This window comes from Patagioenas fasciata, chromosome Z (genome assembly GCF_037038585.1).
Source record: "Patagioenas fasciata isolate bPatFas1 chromosome Z, bPatFas1.hap1, whole genome shotgun sequence".
Lineage (NCBI taxonomy): Eukaryota > Metazoa > Chordata > Aves > Columbiformes > Columbidae > Patagioenas > Patagioenas fasciata.
Window position 1 is genome coordinate 48,593,864 of NC_092560.1, and position 19,407 is coordinate 48,613,270.

Consider the following 19,407-nt stretch of genomic DNA (forward strand, 5'->3'; position numbering starts at 1 on the left):
ACGTCCCAGCGCCGTCTGGGAGCCAGGGCAGCGGCCGCCCCGCCGCCGGCCGCGCTCCGCCGGGCAGCGCTAGGGGCGGGGGCGCGGGGGCCCACGAGGTGCGCCGACGCCTGCGGCGCTGAGGGGACCGGCGGGGCGGGGAGCCGTTAACCATTAGCCGTTAGCCGTTGGCGATCAGCCGTTGGTGTCCCCGCGCCGCCCCACACGCGCGGGGCCCGGCGCCCCTCCCGCAGCAGCGCGGCGCGGGCCTGGGCGGCGGCCAGGCGCGGAGCGGGGCCAAGGGCCTGCACAGCGGCGGCGCCCGGCCAGCGGCGCGGAGCGGCGCGGAGGGGCGGGGGAGGGAGCAGCCACATACTGTAATAATAACCCTGCAGCGGCGCAAAGGGCATCTGAGGAGAAGCGGAGGGAGACGGAGGCAGCCGCCCACCGCTTCCCCTCGGTTGCGCCTGTCTGGGAGGGAAGAAAACGGTGGGCGGGGAGGAGGGGGCGCCGGGGCGGCCGCTGTCCCCCGGCTGGGAGGGCAGGCACGGAGCGAGCAGTTCCCGGCTGGCTCTTCCGGCGACCTGCTAGCACGCCGGGAGGGCGGCGAGTCGCCGCCCCGACCAGGGGAGCGCGGCGGAACCCGGGAGAGAGCGCGGGGCAGCTCGCCGCCAGCCGGAGGTGCGGGACTCGCGGGGCAGAGTGAGCGGAGGGCGGCCGGTGGCCGCGGACCCGCAGGTGTAGCCGGGCCCCGCCGCAGAGCCGGCGCATCCACCGCCTGTGGGACGTCAGGCGGTGACAGTGCGTGGAGTGAGTACGGGCGCGTCCCGCAGTGCAAGGCACACACAGGCGCTGCAAGGGCACCCGCACGGCGGGCAGAGACACAGCACAGCGGAGGCCGCCGAGGATGTGTGCAGGGTCAGGTACAGCCCGGCGTGGGGGGCGCCCCACGAGTTTTGCGGGAGCCGTGTCAGTTCGTACGTTATCAGTGGCCCCAGTTCTGAGTGTAGGGGCACAGGACGAGGGACAGAAACAGCCAAGTGAAGTGCAGTGTTGCGACAGAGGACTACATGAAGGCCCCTGCCACATAGGCTCCAGAGGAAATGGAGCAGTGTAGACACAGCACATTGATGAAAAGTGGCAGGGACGGCATGGTGCTGCACAGTGTCTCTCTCTAAAATGTTATTCAGGGATGTACGGCCAAAATATAGAGAAACAAGTGGTAAGAAGATTCTCCGTTACCCTGCAGCATCTGTAGTTACCTTCCTCAAGGTTAAAGTGTCTGAGGCAAAGGGGGTTAAAATGGTGTGAAATCATACATGCGCAGGCTAATAGAAGATTAAGTCTTCTCTATTAGGCCTAGGCTTTGAGCAACTAAACTTGTTTTTCAAATGCAATTTTAACCCCATGAAACTCTTTTTCTTTTTTTTTTTTTTTTTGTCCACACAGGGCTTCCATTTGTTGAGTGGAATCAGCTTGCTATCATGTCTCTGCACCCTCCTAAGCAGCTACTGCATCTTGGAATGCTTTGCAAGCCTGCCAGTCTAAGGAAAATTTGGCAGCTGGAAGGGAGAAATGTGAGGGGTAAGCAGCCCCTGATATTTAAACCCGTGGTAAGCTCTCATAGTAATTCTGACTTTAGCACACTAGGATCAGATCTTCAGCCTCAGAAGCACATAGCTACTACTGCTGGTGTCCTCATGCCTGCCTCCTCCACAGGTTGTCACTGATCAACTGTTAGGACTGAAGCATATTAGAGGTGGTACATTTAAACTTTACCTTGAGATACTGAAGGAGCACTATTCTCACCTTTCACTGAATAACAAATACTAGCCGAGTGCAAGTAGCAGCCACTTCAGAGCACACACTCTGGTAAGAGCAATGGCGTCCCTTTGGCTTAGGTGCATCTTCTGACATGGGGAGTACGTGTCCTAGCTGGTGAAGTGGCAGAAATTCAGCTCTTGTACGGATTTGACACTGGGCAAATAAGCTAGATACCAAAGACTTAACTGTTCATGGGTTGGGAACCTTGTGTTAATAAAGCCCCTAAGAAGCTGAAGTGGACAATGCTTGCACCTGACACTAAGGGGATAGACAAGTTCTTTTAGGGATCCTCAGCAGAATGATGATGGCACTAAATTGTAGTTACAATTAAAGCTTTATATTCTTAACAGGATATTATGATTAGTATAGCACGAAATTCATTATTAGAATGGCACAAGATTTCTACAAGCAGAATCAACATAGTATAACCCATAAGTAGTATAATACAGAATTTATAATACAACTTAACTCACAATTTCTAATCACCTTGTCCCTCTGCAGACCATGTCAGATCTTAATACATGGTTTGCTGTATCAGTATAACAATCATTGTCTAGATTCAAAAATGATACGAAAGGATACAAGTTGCTCAGTCCTTAGAGGAAGCAGATGATGTGATGGGGGTGTCCCTGGCCACAGTGGGTCCTTGGTCTAACTCTCCAGCAGCAGCTTCGGTCCAAGTTCCCCACCTAGGACTCATAACTCCGTGATTTTATGGACAGTGCCCTGGGTGCCATTACGCTTCCCTGTTCTGTGGTGGGGCCATCACCAGCACCATATTGGCTGGGTGGCTGGGACCTTCAAGGAGTAATGGGCCGGGCGCCCAGGAAACTTGAGGCCAGTAGATGGGGGAAGAACAAAACTCTTTGGTTTGTCTGTTTGGTGCACAGGGCCTTCAGGGCCTGATAATCCTTTGCCCACAGAGGATGGCTGCTTGCCTTACAAAATGGTGTTAGTATTCTTACCATACTACCAGGGATTGGGAGCAGGGAGTACTGGTCACAAATGCTGAAGTGGACTGGACATGCCAAATGTAGTGTAAAGCATGTTGAATGTTACATGGCATTTCCTGAAAAGTTGTGAGGAAGAAAGGATTGAGCTTCTAGCTAAAGCTGTGATGTCTTTCTCCCCTGCTGCCTCAAAACCTCATGTGCCCAGCTTCTTCAGTCCTTTCTCCATAGGTACCTCTTCCCTCTTCAGACTCCATTTGATAACATACCCACACCCTGAAGTTCCTACTGGAACTAACAAGAATTGTTGTAGTTGGATGTAAACCTCAATTTGAGCCTTTAAAACTTTCATTTTCTTCCCAGTGGCTTGTTTTCTTATTCCAGGTAAGCAACCTGTTTTGCTGTTCAGCCTGACTGTGAGTCCAGTGCCAGCTTTCCCCCTTTTAGTCTCTAATCACTCATATAAAACTTCATTATTACAAATGTGGCATTCAGGTAAACTGTCCTGCTGTCCTCAGGAAAATAGGTTTAACCTCAAGCTTGATTTTTGTACCCTGTGGTTACCTAAACCAGTCTGATTTTGTTCTGTGGTCAATAATAGCTAGGGAGGGAAAGTTTTTTCCTTTTGCTACCTCTTATCTGTGACCATTTCCTTTGATTCTTTTTCCCTTTATTTCTTTCTCTGGCCTGACTTATAAGCCCTAAAATTGATAAAGCCCTGACATACAAAACATTATGATTATACTAATAGCCTAAAAATGGGTTTGCAAAGCAGACAGAGCAGAACAGACTCTTATGGCTGAGGGGGAGGTAAAAATATCAGAAATTACAAAGATTTAATAAATCAGCAGCTGGGAAACTCCATAGCTTGCAATGAATAGCCATAAAATAGTCACCAAAGAATCACTCTGGAGTTGTCCTTCCCCGTTCTGATAGGGAGCAGAGAAGCTGTGTCCTCCACTGCAGGCTGCAATTGCCACTCATCTTCTCCCATGCATTCTTCGGCTATCCAATTCCAACATTGTGCACAACACATGAAATTAACACAACTCTGGTCTGGAAATGGGTCAGATTCAAGCATGGCAGAGGTAGTGGGATCAGCTGCACCCTCATGTAATGAATCACTTGTGGATTGCCTGGAGCACCTGAAATAAGAAGGTACATGAGATGCCAGGTGAAGCTGATGGTTTAGCAACTGGAGCCAGGTTGTGCACACAACTCATTGTAAAAACATCCAAAACTCCAAATGTGGTTACATTTGTTTGTAGCTTTTATGAATATGCAGCTTCCACTAATAATATCTGCACCACTGCAGCACTGTCATGGATATATCGTAAAAGCACCACATAGCACTAAAAAGAAGCCCACCATGAGGGCATAAAGATAGAGCATATCATGACAGCTTTCTTTTCTTGCCTTTTCTTCTGCCTCTTGCACTTTTCCTACTCCTAAGTTCTATTCATCAATAAATCCATTTGAGGAAGAAAGTGGGTAATTGCATTTCTACAGAAAAAAACTTCAACTGATTTTCATAGCCATAAAGGGGGCAATGTAGATTATAAACTAGTTATCAGAAATAAGTATGATGTTTCTGCGGCAACTATTAATAGATTGAAGTTAAAGGGGAAGAGTATCCATTAACTGACTTTTTAAGAAGACATAGACTTTGGGCTCTATTTCCATTTTAGTTTTCTGGGTGCTGGATTCAGAGGGTTTCGTTTCCTGCTTATCTCTTAAGTCTATAAGAGTTTTGTTTTCATTTGTTTTTATTGCCAAACAAAATGAGCTATGCATAAATAAGTGATGAAACTGAGTTATCTGGAAGATTTCCAGTTACGATTAGTTTGTCATTAAATAAACCAAATGTTAAGGATTTTTTACTAGTGCTCCAACAGAGGAAAGCTTGGATGGAAGAACTACACATCAACTGCTATATGAACATGTTAACTTTTAACAAACTGAAGTTCCTCAGGCTTCCAGAATGGATTATTCTTTCACCTATTGCAGTTCCTCTACAATAATAACTGACACTGAACACTTGACAGGAAGATGTAGAATATTCAGACTCGTTCAAAATTACACCAAAGGAAGGAAAATCATGGTGAGGCCTATACAGTTAGATCAGTTAATGAGGCTATCTACATGTGTACAGTCAAGGACTCTGCTGAGGTTAAGTAAGTCAAAGTGAAATTCTAGATCCACTAAAGTTATTAGGCATTTTTCTATGGACTGGGATAAAGTGTTTTTTCCATTAGACCAGACAAATAATTTGAGAATGTTGTAGAAGAAAAAGCAGTATGATTTGATCATGATCTTTGGCTCCAGCGAGAAAAAAAAAGTGTAAAAATGGAGCAAATTTCAGCCTTGAGACATGGTGAAGTGAGCAGAGCTCCAAAAGCAACAGTAAGTGGTAAATAGAGCTGCTATAGAAGGGGAGAAAAAGATACTGGTACTGACTGTGTTCATTTCTTTTCAGTCAATAGCAATTCATGATTTCCAGCTTTGCAGTCATGCACTTGGAAAACAGTATTCACAGTACCAGTATAGGCCTAAGAGTTCAGGCAAAGTCCTGCTTTGCACTTGCAGTGCAAGTTGCTTTCTTGCCTGGTACTCTTCCTCTGTGTATGTTCTTCCTGGATCCTAATTCAAGGGTACTTCTTTGAAACAGACTGCCTCTGTGATTTGGTTAACTCCAGCAAGCCCTAGTCAGGTTTAAATTATAGCAGTTATCTAACTGGCTCTCATAAATTGTGGCTATTTGTGCAATATGAAAAAAAAAAGTCTCATATCTCCTGCCTGACAAGTCCATTGATTATCAGCTAATTCTTATGTTTGAGTAAAGCAGAATAATGATTCACAATTCCCATAGGTTTTCTATTGTAGAGTCTGACCCAAAATGCAAAAATGGACTATTATCTGAATTAATGGATCATGTAAGAAAATCTAAAACTTGTTCGTCTGTCTCATTATGTTTCAGAGCCACATGCATTTTACTTCTGGGACACTTTGATTTATTTGTTACCAGCTCTATTTATACAAATATTTGCACCAAAGTACTAAACCTTGATAGGTCAAAAGGCGTATTCATGAACAGTGAATTAAATTTTTAAGTAATTTTGCATGCTAACCAAGATTTGCATGACTAAATCTTTAGAATTTGGCTTGACCTTGACCTTGTGTTCTCCTTCAGTTGTGCAGCTTTATTACCAAAATATTCAAGGCAATATCTGTATGTAGGGAACACAGAATCTCCTGAATTCTAAAGAGGACCCTTATGTGTGGTCACTCTCAAGCATATGGCTTGCTTTGTTTTATGACATTGCCATCTTTGTGTCTGTGTGTTGGAGACACCATTATTCGAAGTTCTGTGGAGCATGATGTATGTACTTTATTGCCTAATTTTCTTTTAAGGAAATTATGATAAATTACTTGAATATGACAAATAGTCAGGAACTTGGAAAAGAATTTACAGTTTGTGTTTGACTCATTGCAAACTCAGGTGCTTTAATGTGAAAACAGTGGCAAAACATGTAATTCTGACTAAGAGTAGCTGGGAAGTGCTAATTCTTCCAACTGGGATAAAAAATTAGCACATTCTCCATGGAGAGAGAGATTGAGAGCAGACAGGAGAGACAGCAGAGAAAGTCTTACACATTATCAAACTTCACAAGGAAGTTAAAATGCAATCACAGGATATGTTGTTGATAGGTAGGTAACCAAATCACATCCAAAACAGATAGCAGTTTGGACAGTGTATGTGTGTACTTTGCTCAAACCACTGAGACCTTTCCTAACTTACACTGACACGCTGTGGATGTCATTCTGATATGTATACTTGTGATGTTGTCGTACTTGCATTGTTTGAAACATGAGTTGAAGCCTAACTCCGTAACTATCACTTCTGAAGTAGCATTTATTCACACCAGTGGTTTCACAGAAGATAATGTGTTAAATGTTGTTGAGGTAATGGTTCAAGAGATGAGCCTTTCTATTCAAGTCAATTAAATAAACACAGTATGCTTAATTTAAATTCATGAGTATTTATTTAATTAAAATTGGAATCTATAGTCTTCCTGTTAAGGGCCATGCATTCAATTATTTTCAGCAATTTACTGAAAATCTGCAAGATTACCTGAGTCAACACTTGATGAGTTTAAGTCCAACTGAAGTTTAGCTATAAAGCTGAGTTTAAGATTAATTTAACTGGAATGCAAGAACATATGTTGCTAGTTCACCAATTCCTGGAAAGCAGGATTAAAAGACAGGATTTTGATTTGTATCCTTTCTGTCAGTTTATTTTCAAATGTCTGGATTTGTTTGTTTGTTTGTTTGTTTGTTTTTTTCTCATTACAACACAAGTAAATACATTGAATTGAGGAAATTTCATTCTAGATTAAGTACAAAAACCCTCAGGTTCATCACTGCCAATCATACTGACGGTTTTGACAATCTGGGCACACTGTGTTACAACAGCAGCATTGTGATCATATTAGAAAACAAATATCCCTGAATTTTCTGCATCCAGGCCTGGAAAACAGACTCTATAAAAGTAATCATCAAATGGAACACAGTTTGGGTCAGACACAAACATAAATATTTGTGTTTGGGGAATATGTAAAGGGAAATAATCAGCCAATGTACCCAAACCTACCTAGGGAATAAGTGAAATTGCTACAGTTCAGGGACCTCTTAATGCTGTACTATAGGCCGTAACATGTCCTTTAGAGTGTTTCAGTACTTGTATCAAGAAAATGTGAAGCTGTGGAAGTGATGAGTGTGGAATTAGTTGCATTGTTTGGCTAGTTTCGTAGGCTTAAAAAATTAAAATTCCCTGTAACCATAATGAGTTATAAATTTCTCACTACAGAAAGAGATGGTCAGAACCTGTTTGCCTCACAGTTCTCCTTTTTTCATTTTTTTCAAAGCATTGCACTATGCTTTCTATCACAAACTGTATCATCCTTTACTTTTTTCCTCTTTCAAATGCCTGCAGGGCATATCTGGAACTTCACTTAAAGCCATATTGTTTTACTCAGCAGGAAAGAGTCACGACTCCTTTCACCAACAACACATCTCTCATTCATTTTGAAGAGAGTAAGCTTCAGTCCATTATCCTTCATATAATAATTCTCTCTTTCTCCTGGTATTTCTCATAATAGTCACCAAAGAACCAGACACTAAAAGATCAAAGTTAGAAGAAAAAGTTCAAAGATCTCTTTTAAATTGATGAACAGAGCTCCTTCCTTAAAGACACTTGTGTGTCTCTGTGTGTGTGTGTTCTCAGAAGTCACTCTTTCTATTTTGCCACTTTGATGAAGCCTGGGATTCAGCGAACCCAGCATGTCATAAAAAGAAAGTATGCATTTTTAAGAAAAAAAAAAAATGACAAAATCATTTTCAAGGATAATCATTGTTAGTCCTTCTTAAGACTAGTGTTTCTTTCTCTTGAACAGCTGCAACTGAAGTATTTAAACCATGTGCAGGGGATGGAGGCCTGGGGGCAGAGTGTCATTGTATGGTTTGGAAGCTGCATGTTACAATCCAGAGTGTAGTCACCTCTGCAGATGGCAATAGTTACTTGCTATTAATAAGTCAATGCATTTCCAGTGACTTTTAGTGGAAACTTTCTTGGTTTCTATCTGGTCCTACTTAAAAAGAGCTTTATTCATTATCATCCTTTTGGTGTTGTGTTTTTTTAACTAAGCAGCTGTACTCTACCATCTGTTCTACAGGCAAATCTGAACTCTGATGAGTGCTCAAAGCTAAGTATTTATCACTATTAAAAAATTACACAGCTGAGGGAAATTTCCACCTTAAAAAAATCCCCAAACAAACAAACAAACAAACAAGCCAGCTTTGTGAAGAAGTTTAGGATGGAAATGCAAAAGGACAACCTCAGAAGTGTGGAATAATATTTGACAAGCAGTTGGAAAGTTTCAAGTTAAATGTTGGATGTTAATGATGTTCCTTCCTCTGGCCCCACTCAATTACTCATACATAGCATCTCTGGTGAGTGTACTGTCTTTCTGAACACTCCATGTTCACATCATGCAGTTTGTATCATTTGCAAAAATGTATACTCTCAGAGCAGAACTCTCTCCAGCAGCAATAGCAGAGGGTTCCAGAATCTTAAGTTACTATGAGTGATATTTTTATGAAGAACTAGGAAGAAACATATTTGAAAACTGTAAGCCCTTAAAAAAGCCAAACAAACAAAAACAAAACAAACCAACCAACCAACCAAACAAAAAAACTTTAAAAATACTAGACTTTATCCCAAATGAAAAATGTACTTCCTTTCAAAGTCCTAAATCTCAAAACCGCTTTGCCAAATGCATTTCCAGCCATGTATCTTGGGTTGGCAATTTCAAATGAGAAGCAAGAACAAGGGAGTTTTTTAAAAGATAGTGTAGTCAGCATCAGGCTTGTTATGAAAAATAATCACTAATCTTTGCTAAGATGTTGACTGCAGAATTTTCAGTCCAGCTGTGGGCTCCATGAAGCTGTGCTTCAGTTCTGTGGTTTTGTAAATGGCTAGTTTTAATCATGATTTATGTTTTAAAAAGCAAAGACAGAGTCATAGAGACACAGCTGGCAATTAAGAGTGGAAATTTTCATTGTGGATTTTTCTGTGGTGTCCAAAGGCCCTCTCTTGCTTGCTGTGGTGCTGCTAAAGGGGACACAGGCAGCACACAGGGATTTGAAGCAGTGGAGGACTGCCAGAGGCAATAGGCATGGCTGGCACCAGCTTCTCCTTGAAGGACTGTGCTGAGCAGGACAAGCTCCTCTGCTATGAGCCAAACATGGAACCCGCCGATTAGGCTGAAAAGCAATTTCTCAAGTCAGGTAACCACTGGAGACAACAATGGCAAGGTCTGAAGTTGTATATCTACAAAGTGACTTAATTCATAAAGACAATTAGCATATACCATCCTTCTTCACTTCACTAAAAACTAGTGGGTTTTTTTCTGTCTTTGAAAACTGGTGCATATCTTGACCCAGTTGTGCCTGATGAAGGATTTAAGATCCTTATTCTAATTAACAGTTGGTTACTTGATGCATTTCTAAAGCAGATGTGAGTGACACTCACTTCAAGGTCTATTTACACTGCTAGAGAGGTAAACTGGATATAGTCATTTGACTGAAACTACAAGTTTGACTGATAGAGCAAATAAAGTTGATGCGATGTTTTCTGTCTGGCATTTGATTTGGCACTCATAGTGTTTTGATTAAAAAGTGAGATAAATTCAAAATCCCCATGGCCTGGATGAAACCCCAGCTAATCACTGGCAATCAAAATGTAATTGTTCACAAATAAGTGGATATGTACTGAAAGATGATGTGGGCGTTGGCCTTTTACCACTTAACATAGATCAGAGATTTTCTATGTTAAAGCTAGAAGAGCTGCTATAAAGGTTGCAGGGAGTGGTCCATAATGCAGGGGAAGCATCAGCCAAGCAGAGTGATTAGTCCTGCACCTCATCATGCTGCAGTGTCATATCTCTAGTTGACAAAAAGATACAGAATTAAGCCATTTCAATGACAGTCATTGCTCTCTCTAAACCTTAGCCAGGAGAACCTCAAGGAAGATGCTGTCATCCAAGCAGCTGGGGGTATTCTTTCTAGGTATAGTATGAGCTGATGTAAGAGACTTCACCTCAGAGGACTCAGGTACTGACAAGCTTTGATTACACAGACAAGCCCACTGTCTACTCTTAAAGTCCCTGTTGGAAGCAGAAAACTTGCAGTAGAGCTGAGCAAGGTGGTATTGATTGAATTGCCAAATTCACCGTGCTTACCAGAACACAGCAAGTGCTGAAGGAAGGAGAAGGCAGCTTTGCACTGGGCTGTCTTGTCATGTTGATGGGAGGAAATGCAAGGAAACGTGGAGGAGTGGGGAAAGAAGCACTGCTTGCCTCTCTTCATGTGACTGTTAAGGCCACTCTCCCTTACAGCAGAGGGGCTAACCAAACCCAGTCCCAGCATCTGGCATGCAAGTTGCTGTTGTCCAGGAGTCTAGTTATGAATGTAAATGTGGCACTAATTCAGTCAAGTTCTATAACCTGTGTAATATAAAAGGTTTGCATGCTTGATTGTAATAGTCCTTTCTGCTGCTATTATATTAGTCTCTGTTAAATCAATCTTTGTATCATTTTTGTTTTGTCCTTAGGGCACCAACTGATTTCATGCCCAACCATTTATTGATTTTAAGACCTTGGAATGCCACATGTAATCTTGAAGAGTCCCCTTTATAACTTAATACTGAGCTAGCTACTTAGTGAAGACCCTGTCATATCTTTTTTTTGTTATTTGCTGGATTTTGTTTGTTACCCTTCTAAAATCTGACCTTCAGCTGTCAAAAAAAAAAATTATCTCATGTGATCTTCATTGACACTACAATGCAGAAGTATCAGAAACTATATGAAGGTTAAGATGTTAATATCCTACTAGAAAGAAGTTCACTCTTTTTTTTTTCTTTTTTTTAAAAAAGAGTAGTGCTCTTCATTTTTCTCTGTAATTATATCAGTTTGTTGTAAGGGTGCAGTTCTGGCACTGTGCTTGTGCTCTACTGTAGTAATGTCAGTGACAAAACTGAAATGACCCTCAGAGTACCATGTTTTACCTTGTGTTGTTTAACAGTGCATTTCATTATTTTCTTCAAAGAAATAATGTGGTAACTGAACCCACTGCTGAAATACTTTGAAAAGTATTTCAAATTGATCAAATTGATCTTTTGATAAAGCACTGACACAGTAGAGTTGAATCTGAAGAACTTTGGCTCAGTGCCTTTACTGGGGTAAAGAATGGCTGGTGGCTGCTAAAGTGAATAGGCAAAGCTGAAGTTTGAAGGGTTACATTCAGTCACACTTAGTTGTAGTTCCACATAGTATTAAATTGGTCCGTAATATTATACTGTTTAACATTTTCATTAATGATCTGGATGATGGGGCATAGTGCACCCTCAGCAAATTTGCAGATGACACCAAACCAGGAGGAGAGTCTGATACACGAGAGTGTTGTGCTGCCATTCAGAGGGACCTGGACAGGCTGGAGAAATGGGCTGACAGGAACCTCATGCAGTTCAACAAGGGGAAGTGTGAAGTCCTGCACTTGGGGAGGAACAACCCCAGGCACCAGGACAGGCTTGGGGCTGCCCAGTTGGAAAGCAAGTGGGAAGAATAGAATTTGGTTCCAAGTTGAACATGAGCCAGCAAAGTGCCCTTGCAGCAAAGGCCAGTGGTGTCCTGGGCTTCTTTAAGGGGAGTGTTGCCAGCAGGTCAGGGGAGAGGATGTTTCCTCTCTATTCAGCACTGGTGAGGCCACACCTGCAGTGCTGTGTCCAGTGCTGGGATCACCCATACAAGACAGACAAGGACATACTGGAGAGAGTCCAGCGAAGGGCCAACAGGATGATGAAGGGACTGGAGCATCTCTTCTATGACAAAAAGCTGAGAGAGCTGGGATTGTTCATCCTGGAGGAGAGAAGGCTCAGGGGGATCTTATTGACACCTGAAGAGAGGGTGCAAAGAGGCCAGAGCCAGGCTCTTTTCAGTAGTGCCCAGTGACAGGACGGGAGGCATTGTGCACACACTGAAACACAGGAGGTTCCCTCTGAGAATGAGGAAACACTTGTTCACTGTGAGGGTGACTGAGCACAGGTTGCCCAAGGAGGCTGTGGGGTCTCCATCCTCGGAGATATCTCATCTGTGATTCCATGATATAGTGCACCAAGACAGGATGCAAAGATGACACTGAAGAGTGTTACTGAATATTGTGAATTGTTTTGATCCCTTTTATATGATTGAAGTGTTATCTGTTAATATAATTGGATAGTTTTCTATCTCACCTGAAAACTGATGTAGATACAGACTCCATTTATCAGTGTGATGTCTGGCACTTCTGATTTGATACAAGTCTGCAAATCAATACAGATTGATAACAATGTACAAGTCCCCCTTTGCTTGACCTATGAGAAATTAATTGTTCATCTGTATTTGATCATGTTTGTATCTAAGGCTAAAGTGCCACTTTTTAAAGAAAATTTTGTGCTCCTGGAAGAAAAGAGGAAATTTGAATGGCAAGAAAGTGAAGAGAGAAAAGGAAGAAAAAAATCAACCAAGCAGTGAATCCCAGTATTTAGCCATAGGTTATGGATGTCTTTAGTAGATTACTGTTCTTGAATCTAGCCAGACTATCATCTGGCTAACAGTTGACAACTGTGTGTGAAAGACTTGGTGGATCTGCTTAGTTCATAATTATTATAATTTCACTCAATCCTTGCAATGAGAAGTAAATGGCATTCTCAATTCCTGGCACAGTTAGAAGGTGGTGGACTAAAAAGCAATGCAGAAAAATGGAGAAAGTCCCTTCAGGCCAGTGCTGTGACACTCCGTCAGCAGGATGGATGAACACCTAACCATGTGCCTTTTGCTTTTGTCTTGCCTTTCATAATGGATCCTGTCTTGTTGTCCTCTTCTGTTACTCCACTATGCATCATGAAACGTTGTATTATCACAATTAAGGCATTGTTTCCAAACTTTTAAGTTAGAAAAGGATACATACTGTTGTATGTTTTCCTTCCACTTTTACTGCTATATACATATATATATATATATATATTTTTTTTTTTTTTTTAAATAAGTGCTTTCCATCCCTGTTCAGATTCTGTTGCTTGATCCTGTGATGAAGTCATAATCCTGAATTTACATCGTCACAGTCTGTTGCCCTGAAAATGGCTAGTGGCAAAGTTCAGACTTTGTACTCCCACACAACAGCAATTTAAAGGTAGATTGTGTAGGTCAAAATCTCATTTTTTGTGTTTAACAATGTTTTCTCTGTTAAACATCTTTAGGATGACCAAGAAAAATAGTGTGTTAAGTCACAGATTTATAAGGAATGTTCAGATTTCAAACCTATCACAATTTTAAAATTATTATTTAATTACTTTAGATCCTGTTTTGAAAAAAAATATATTTGAAACATTCTGCATCTAAGAAAATAAAGTGTGAAAAAAAATACAGAATAACTTAATACTTTTATTTTTAAACAAATTAACTGAACTCTTAGCTTTTCCATCTGATTTTTCTCCTTACAGATTGTAACCGTATAAGGTAACACCTAGCAAGAACATATTTTTTTCCAAAATACATCACAGTTCATACTGATTAAGTACAGACTTAAGTACTGATTTATCACAGATGCAGCCCTCATATTCCTCATTTAATCTGGGTTTAGATATATGGCTCAGGGGAAAGTGCCGGGTGGTTTAACCTACAGTACTTTCATTATGGTGACACTCTTGTCTGGCAGCTTGATTTAGCATCAACTGAACTCAGTGGGGCTTCCAGTCAAACCCTTGGTCTCATCTTCAGCAAAACAACTCAAGGTCTCTGCTTTCCAACTGCCTGAGAATGACAGGTGCTCAGCTGCAGGCTGCTCAGTTCAAATTCACCCCATGTACAATGAAAGTCATGCAACCTGATAGATAGGGTGGTGTTTATCTGTCCAACTAATGAAGGGCTCATTATTTCAGAGTGGTTTGCAGACCCAGGATTTTACTGGAATACTAACTATAGCTTGAATTTGAAAGTAACCATGGTGACTTTAAATGCTTCCCTGTATTTTGAACCAAGAGACTGCCTTATCCAGAAGTTGGTCAGCTTGGTGCTCTACTTCAGCTCTGTCTCATATGACTGCAAAATATTTTGCCATTAATTAGGTTTTTAAAAGGACTGAAGGCTTCAGACAATGTTTACCACAGCAGCTCATCTTTTGCCTGGAGTGGACTTCTGAGTTTCTCTACTGCTTAGATTCAGTGGCCTGTATTTCCCTCTGCGTGTTATAATCCACAAGTCTGAATTGTTGCAAGAATTGAATTTCTGCAAGTTTTGATTATTTCAGAAACTTTTCCCGACCTATGTGTTTCTTGCCTGTAGGGTGATGACCAAGATGTGTCCTAGAAGAGAAATATCCACAAGCAGACTGTGCGTTCATAACAGAATGATTATGCCATGCAAACTGCTTTAGTTCATATCTGGATGGCACTTTCATAATGTGTGCATCAGGGCATGGTGTGAGGCACCTCTAATTAAACACTTATTTTAACAGCCTGGTGGGGAGAGGGGATCTTTTTGGTTTTAGCAGGTGATTCTTTCATAGCCGTGAAATTATGGCAACCTCTGTGGTTAATTTTATTTCAGATTAAGTGACTCCAAAATAATTCAGGCTGGCAGGGACCGCAGGAGGTCTTTAGTCCATCCTCTGGCTCACAGCAGAGTCATTCAGGGCCTTGTCCAGTCAGGACTTGAAACTCTCCAAGGACAGACACTGCACAGCCTCTTCCATTGCTTGACTGTCCTCATGGAGAAAAAGATTTTTCCTACATCCAAGGTGAACCACTCATTTCAGCTCATGCCCGTTGTCCCTCATCCTCATCCACTGGGAAGAACCTGATTCCATCTCCTTATTTGATTGTTTTCTCAGCCCAAAGACATCATATACATTTTACAATGGGCAAAGGAAACGTACAATGTCAGAATCATAATTCCAGTGTGGCAGCAGCAGGAGAACTCACACTTCTATCAGCTGATAAATGAAAAAATATTTTGCCAAACAATGTTACACCTTATGCCATAAAGTTTACCATTGAGCTCATACTAACTCATGTTATCTGAAGGCTATGTGATCTGTAAGCTTCTGAAACGTTTTAAGTCAAGTTAAGTACTTTCAGTTATTTTTGTTATTCCGAGACTGTGGAGTGCAACAGGAAACCCATCACACTGTGAAAGAGGCAGATGTTAGTTTTCATGTCAGAAGATTGAACTGATCTCTTTGGAGTTTCTCTAGATAAAAAATCATAAATCATGCTAGAACCATTGTTAATCACAACAGATAGCATTAGCCATGTCTAAGCAGGTGGAAGATGACATTTTTCAGAGTTTTTTCTACAGATTAAATACACTTTTTGAAAAGCTCACTTTTGTGACTCCAGAATCAGTAGCTACCAATGGGACAACTCACATTCAGAATGAGCCAAAATTGGAGATCAAGGTTGCAGAGACAGAGAGAGCAGGAGGTAAGAGACCATTGCATCGAAGGACAGCATTTTCACTCCAGTGGAGAAGTGCTGCTCACAGCTGGTCTGCTTGGGACAAATGGCAAACTGGAGATGTAGCCAGAGATGTGCTAGGAATGAACACATTTCTGGAACAACCTCTTCCACAGAAGTAGTGGGAGTAATGCCCATCACCAACATTTAATACACAATTTGGTACATTTGTGGAAGAGATTATATGTTATGATTCCTCTCACAGCAAAAGGCTTGACTCAATAACTCTGGAACTTCATTTCCCTGCTATTTTCCTCTGCTCCTTCTTTTCCCAATTTCTTTCTTCATTCCTTGTCTTAAACTTTTCAGGAAAATGGAACAGTAATTATTTCTCTATTTCTTGTTGTCGACTGACAGAGATATTTAACGGTGGGATGAAAAAGCATAAGAGAGTGAGAAAGCATCCTGTAGATGTAGATGTAGATGTAGATGTAGATAGCCACAGCTGATGAGTGTTATTTTTGAGGCATCCACTATAACATGGGCTACTTTCCAGAACCAAAAGAGAAGTTTTCACAATATCATCCTCTCCGCTACTCTCTTTCTGGGTTTTCCTTTCCAGAATGCAAAAAAAAAAAAAAAAAGGAGTACAGGGGAAGCCTCACAGGTTGGACCCTAATGGACAAGAGGTGGTGGTAAACAGAAGGTTGAATACATTTCCAGCTGTCCACTGCCATAAAGGACTAAAGTCACAAACAGAATGGACTTTTCCAAGAAAAGTCAATGAAAAGATATGTAAGAGATTCTATGTAGTACGAGGCACAAGAGTTTTTAGGAAGCATACAAGGCCTCAATCATAATCATTGATTTACGTGAAGCCACCCTATGTATCTGAAAGTGTATATTATACTTGCATTTCCCTGAAATAAATTCCTGTTTCATTTCCTCTCCTCTGAGAACAAAACAATGCTGAAGAAAACAATCGAGGTTTCCACTTCTTCTGAGAAAATATTCAAATCAATTTAGAAAGTTTAGGCTGTAATGAATTAGAATCTGGATCTTAGAAGCCAAAGAAGAATTATTTAAAAGACTACAAATTCTAGAGAAGGTAAGTCAAACACACTGACAAACCAGAACTACTTAGGTAAATGCACATATACTGAGAAATATAAATATATTGACCAAAAAAGTGTATCTAAAATAGTACTGTGCCAAAAATTTTTCAAATTTAGTAATGTGCTGAAATCAGGGGCTTACATAAGGATCTAGCAATTTTTATGAGTTTGGAAAATTCTTAATGTGGGTCAAAACTGAGGCCTTTACATAGATGTTATTTCTCATTTTGCACAAAATCAGCTTGTGAACAGCTTCAAAAATCACAAAGTCTCTGGGGCTTTGAAATGAATGTTTTGAAATATACCATAATGGAATAGTCCAGAATATCCCCTTCCCCCCACCCTGTGTTTACTTATTCATAATGATGGAGCTTATTCTTGAGCAGGGGCATTTATTGGAAATAGCAGTGTAGATATTGCAGTGTTTAAGGAACTCATTCTTACAGAGTAGATGCATAATTCCTCAGTAACAGCAAAATGCGCACATACATGATGAAGTTGCTAACCTAAGTATTTATAGCAGGAGCACTGGCAATAATTTTTTTAACATACTCCTGAGAAAAATGTCCTTAAATTCTGAGTTTGCCTAACCGTGTAGGAGTGTATCTAAGCAAGAATGACAAGTCTCAGTCCTCTCCGTATGTATCCAGTTTTGAGATGTGGGCCACACACACTTTTAGCCATGTAACTACATTAGTAAGGAGCCAGGAAAGCATACATATCTCATCAACTGTGCTGTTGCAACAGAAAGATTTTACAGACTCAGTTACCTGTCACAAACATCTTTTCAGTGATACAAGTTGTACAACTGATGGACCTGGTTCGGGGTACACTGGCAAAAAGACTGCCTTGGCTACAATCAGCTATAGTGCTTTCTACACATCTCAAACCTTTCCCAATGTACGCCAAAACCAGCAAACTTTTCACATTGGTCAAAAATTGACATGAGAAATGGGTGGAAACAGTAATCTCCAATAGTATGTATTACATACCAGTCAGCAATCAAACATTAATAAAACAAGATTTATGGCTGGAAAAACACTGAAATTTTATCTGTATGTACTAATAAGCTTCTCTACTTTTGCTAATTTCTAATCTTTTACACTAAAATATTTGTAAATATGACTGAACGGTCTAGCCCCATCTAATTGTCATTCTGGCCCCCAGAATTTTCAGGTGATTTATAACCCCTGTGATTCTCCTTTTGAAATGAAGCTTCCAGAAACAGTCAGCTTATCCACCCCACTTTGAAGTAAACAAGCAGCATTGAGGTCAAGCATACACCTCACTAAGACAAATTTAAGACACCTGGGCTTCTATGCATGGTTTTTCTCCTGAAATCTGTAAGCCCACATCTGCCTGTCTCTGAAACAGATGAAAAATTTGGGATGAAGACTAATTAATATTTGCTTCAGCTTGTTCTATTAGAAAAATATTTCCTTCATGTCATACAGCTCATGGGCTTATGTACATTAATATGTATATTAAAATATACAGCTTAGCTACATCTAGCAGCCTGATATAAACATTATGCAAAAGGAATAAAGAGAAAAGGAACCCATAAGCATGAGTTCTTAAGTTCCTGAAATTGTACTTCCTTGCTTTATTACCTCTGAGCACAACTATTTTGCAATATGTTCCTATTCAGTGAAGTATATTTCAGGATCTTCAGATGAAAATAAAAACAATTTGTTTAGGAAATTTGCCATGTGAGCATTGTGCTTGGTTTCCTTTACAACCAAAATAGTTTTATAATGGACCCCATGCCACCATGCATGGAGCAGAAGGGGGTGTGAGCCATGGAGAGGCTGCAGCGGTACCATGTCCTGGGCACCACCATGGTGGGGACAGCCAAGGAGCAAGAGTTACCATGACATGCTGCTGCTTCAGGGCCACTTGCCCTTCCCCGTGGTAACCTGTAAACAGGTTGCTGAAGCTTCACTTCTTCCATGAGAAGTGAGAGTTATTTTGTCTTGGTATTATGAAATATGGTGAAAAACTTTTCACTTGAATCCTTGTTGCAGTGAGAAAAATCTCATGTTTTCTCTTGGAGTCTGACCCAGCAATTGCCCAGCACTGCTGTTTCAGTCAGAAATAGTGTGAAAACTGGCTCTTCTGCCTGCCCCCCCACCCCCCCTCTCCACCAGTGAAAAGCTACCACCTGTTAAGCCAAAACTCCAGTGTAAACTTCAAATGTTAAAGTAAAAGCAGCGTATGACATAAGATTTTGCTTTATATCCAACAGGAATTGAAATAATGCAAAATTAGTAGTTTTCTTTGCATTCAGGAGCAGTTTGGGGGCTGTTCTTTCAACACTCAGATTTTTCACTTTCATTGTGAAATAGAAAGGTCTAGTCCTTAACCAGCTGAATCCCTTTCTATTTATGGCTCTTCTGCTAATAGTTAACACAGAGTTGCTGTTTCTTGCACTGTAAATTCGCTCTGGTGTCACCACTATACTGCGAAGAAAGTATGAATCTCCTGCTACCTC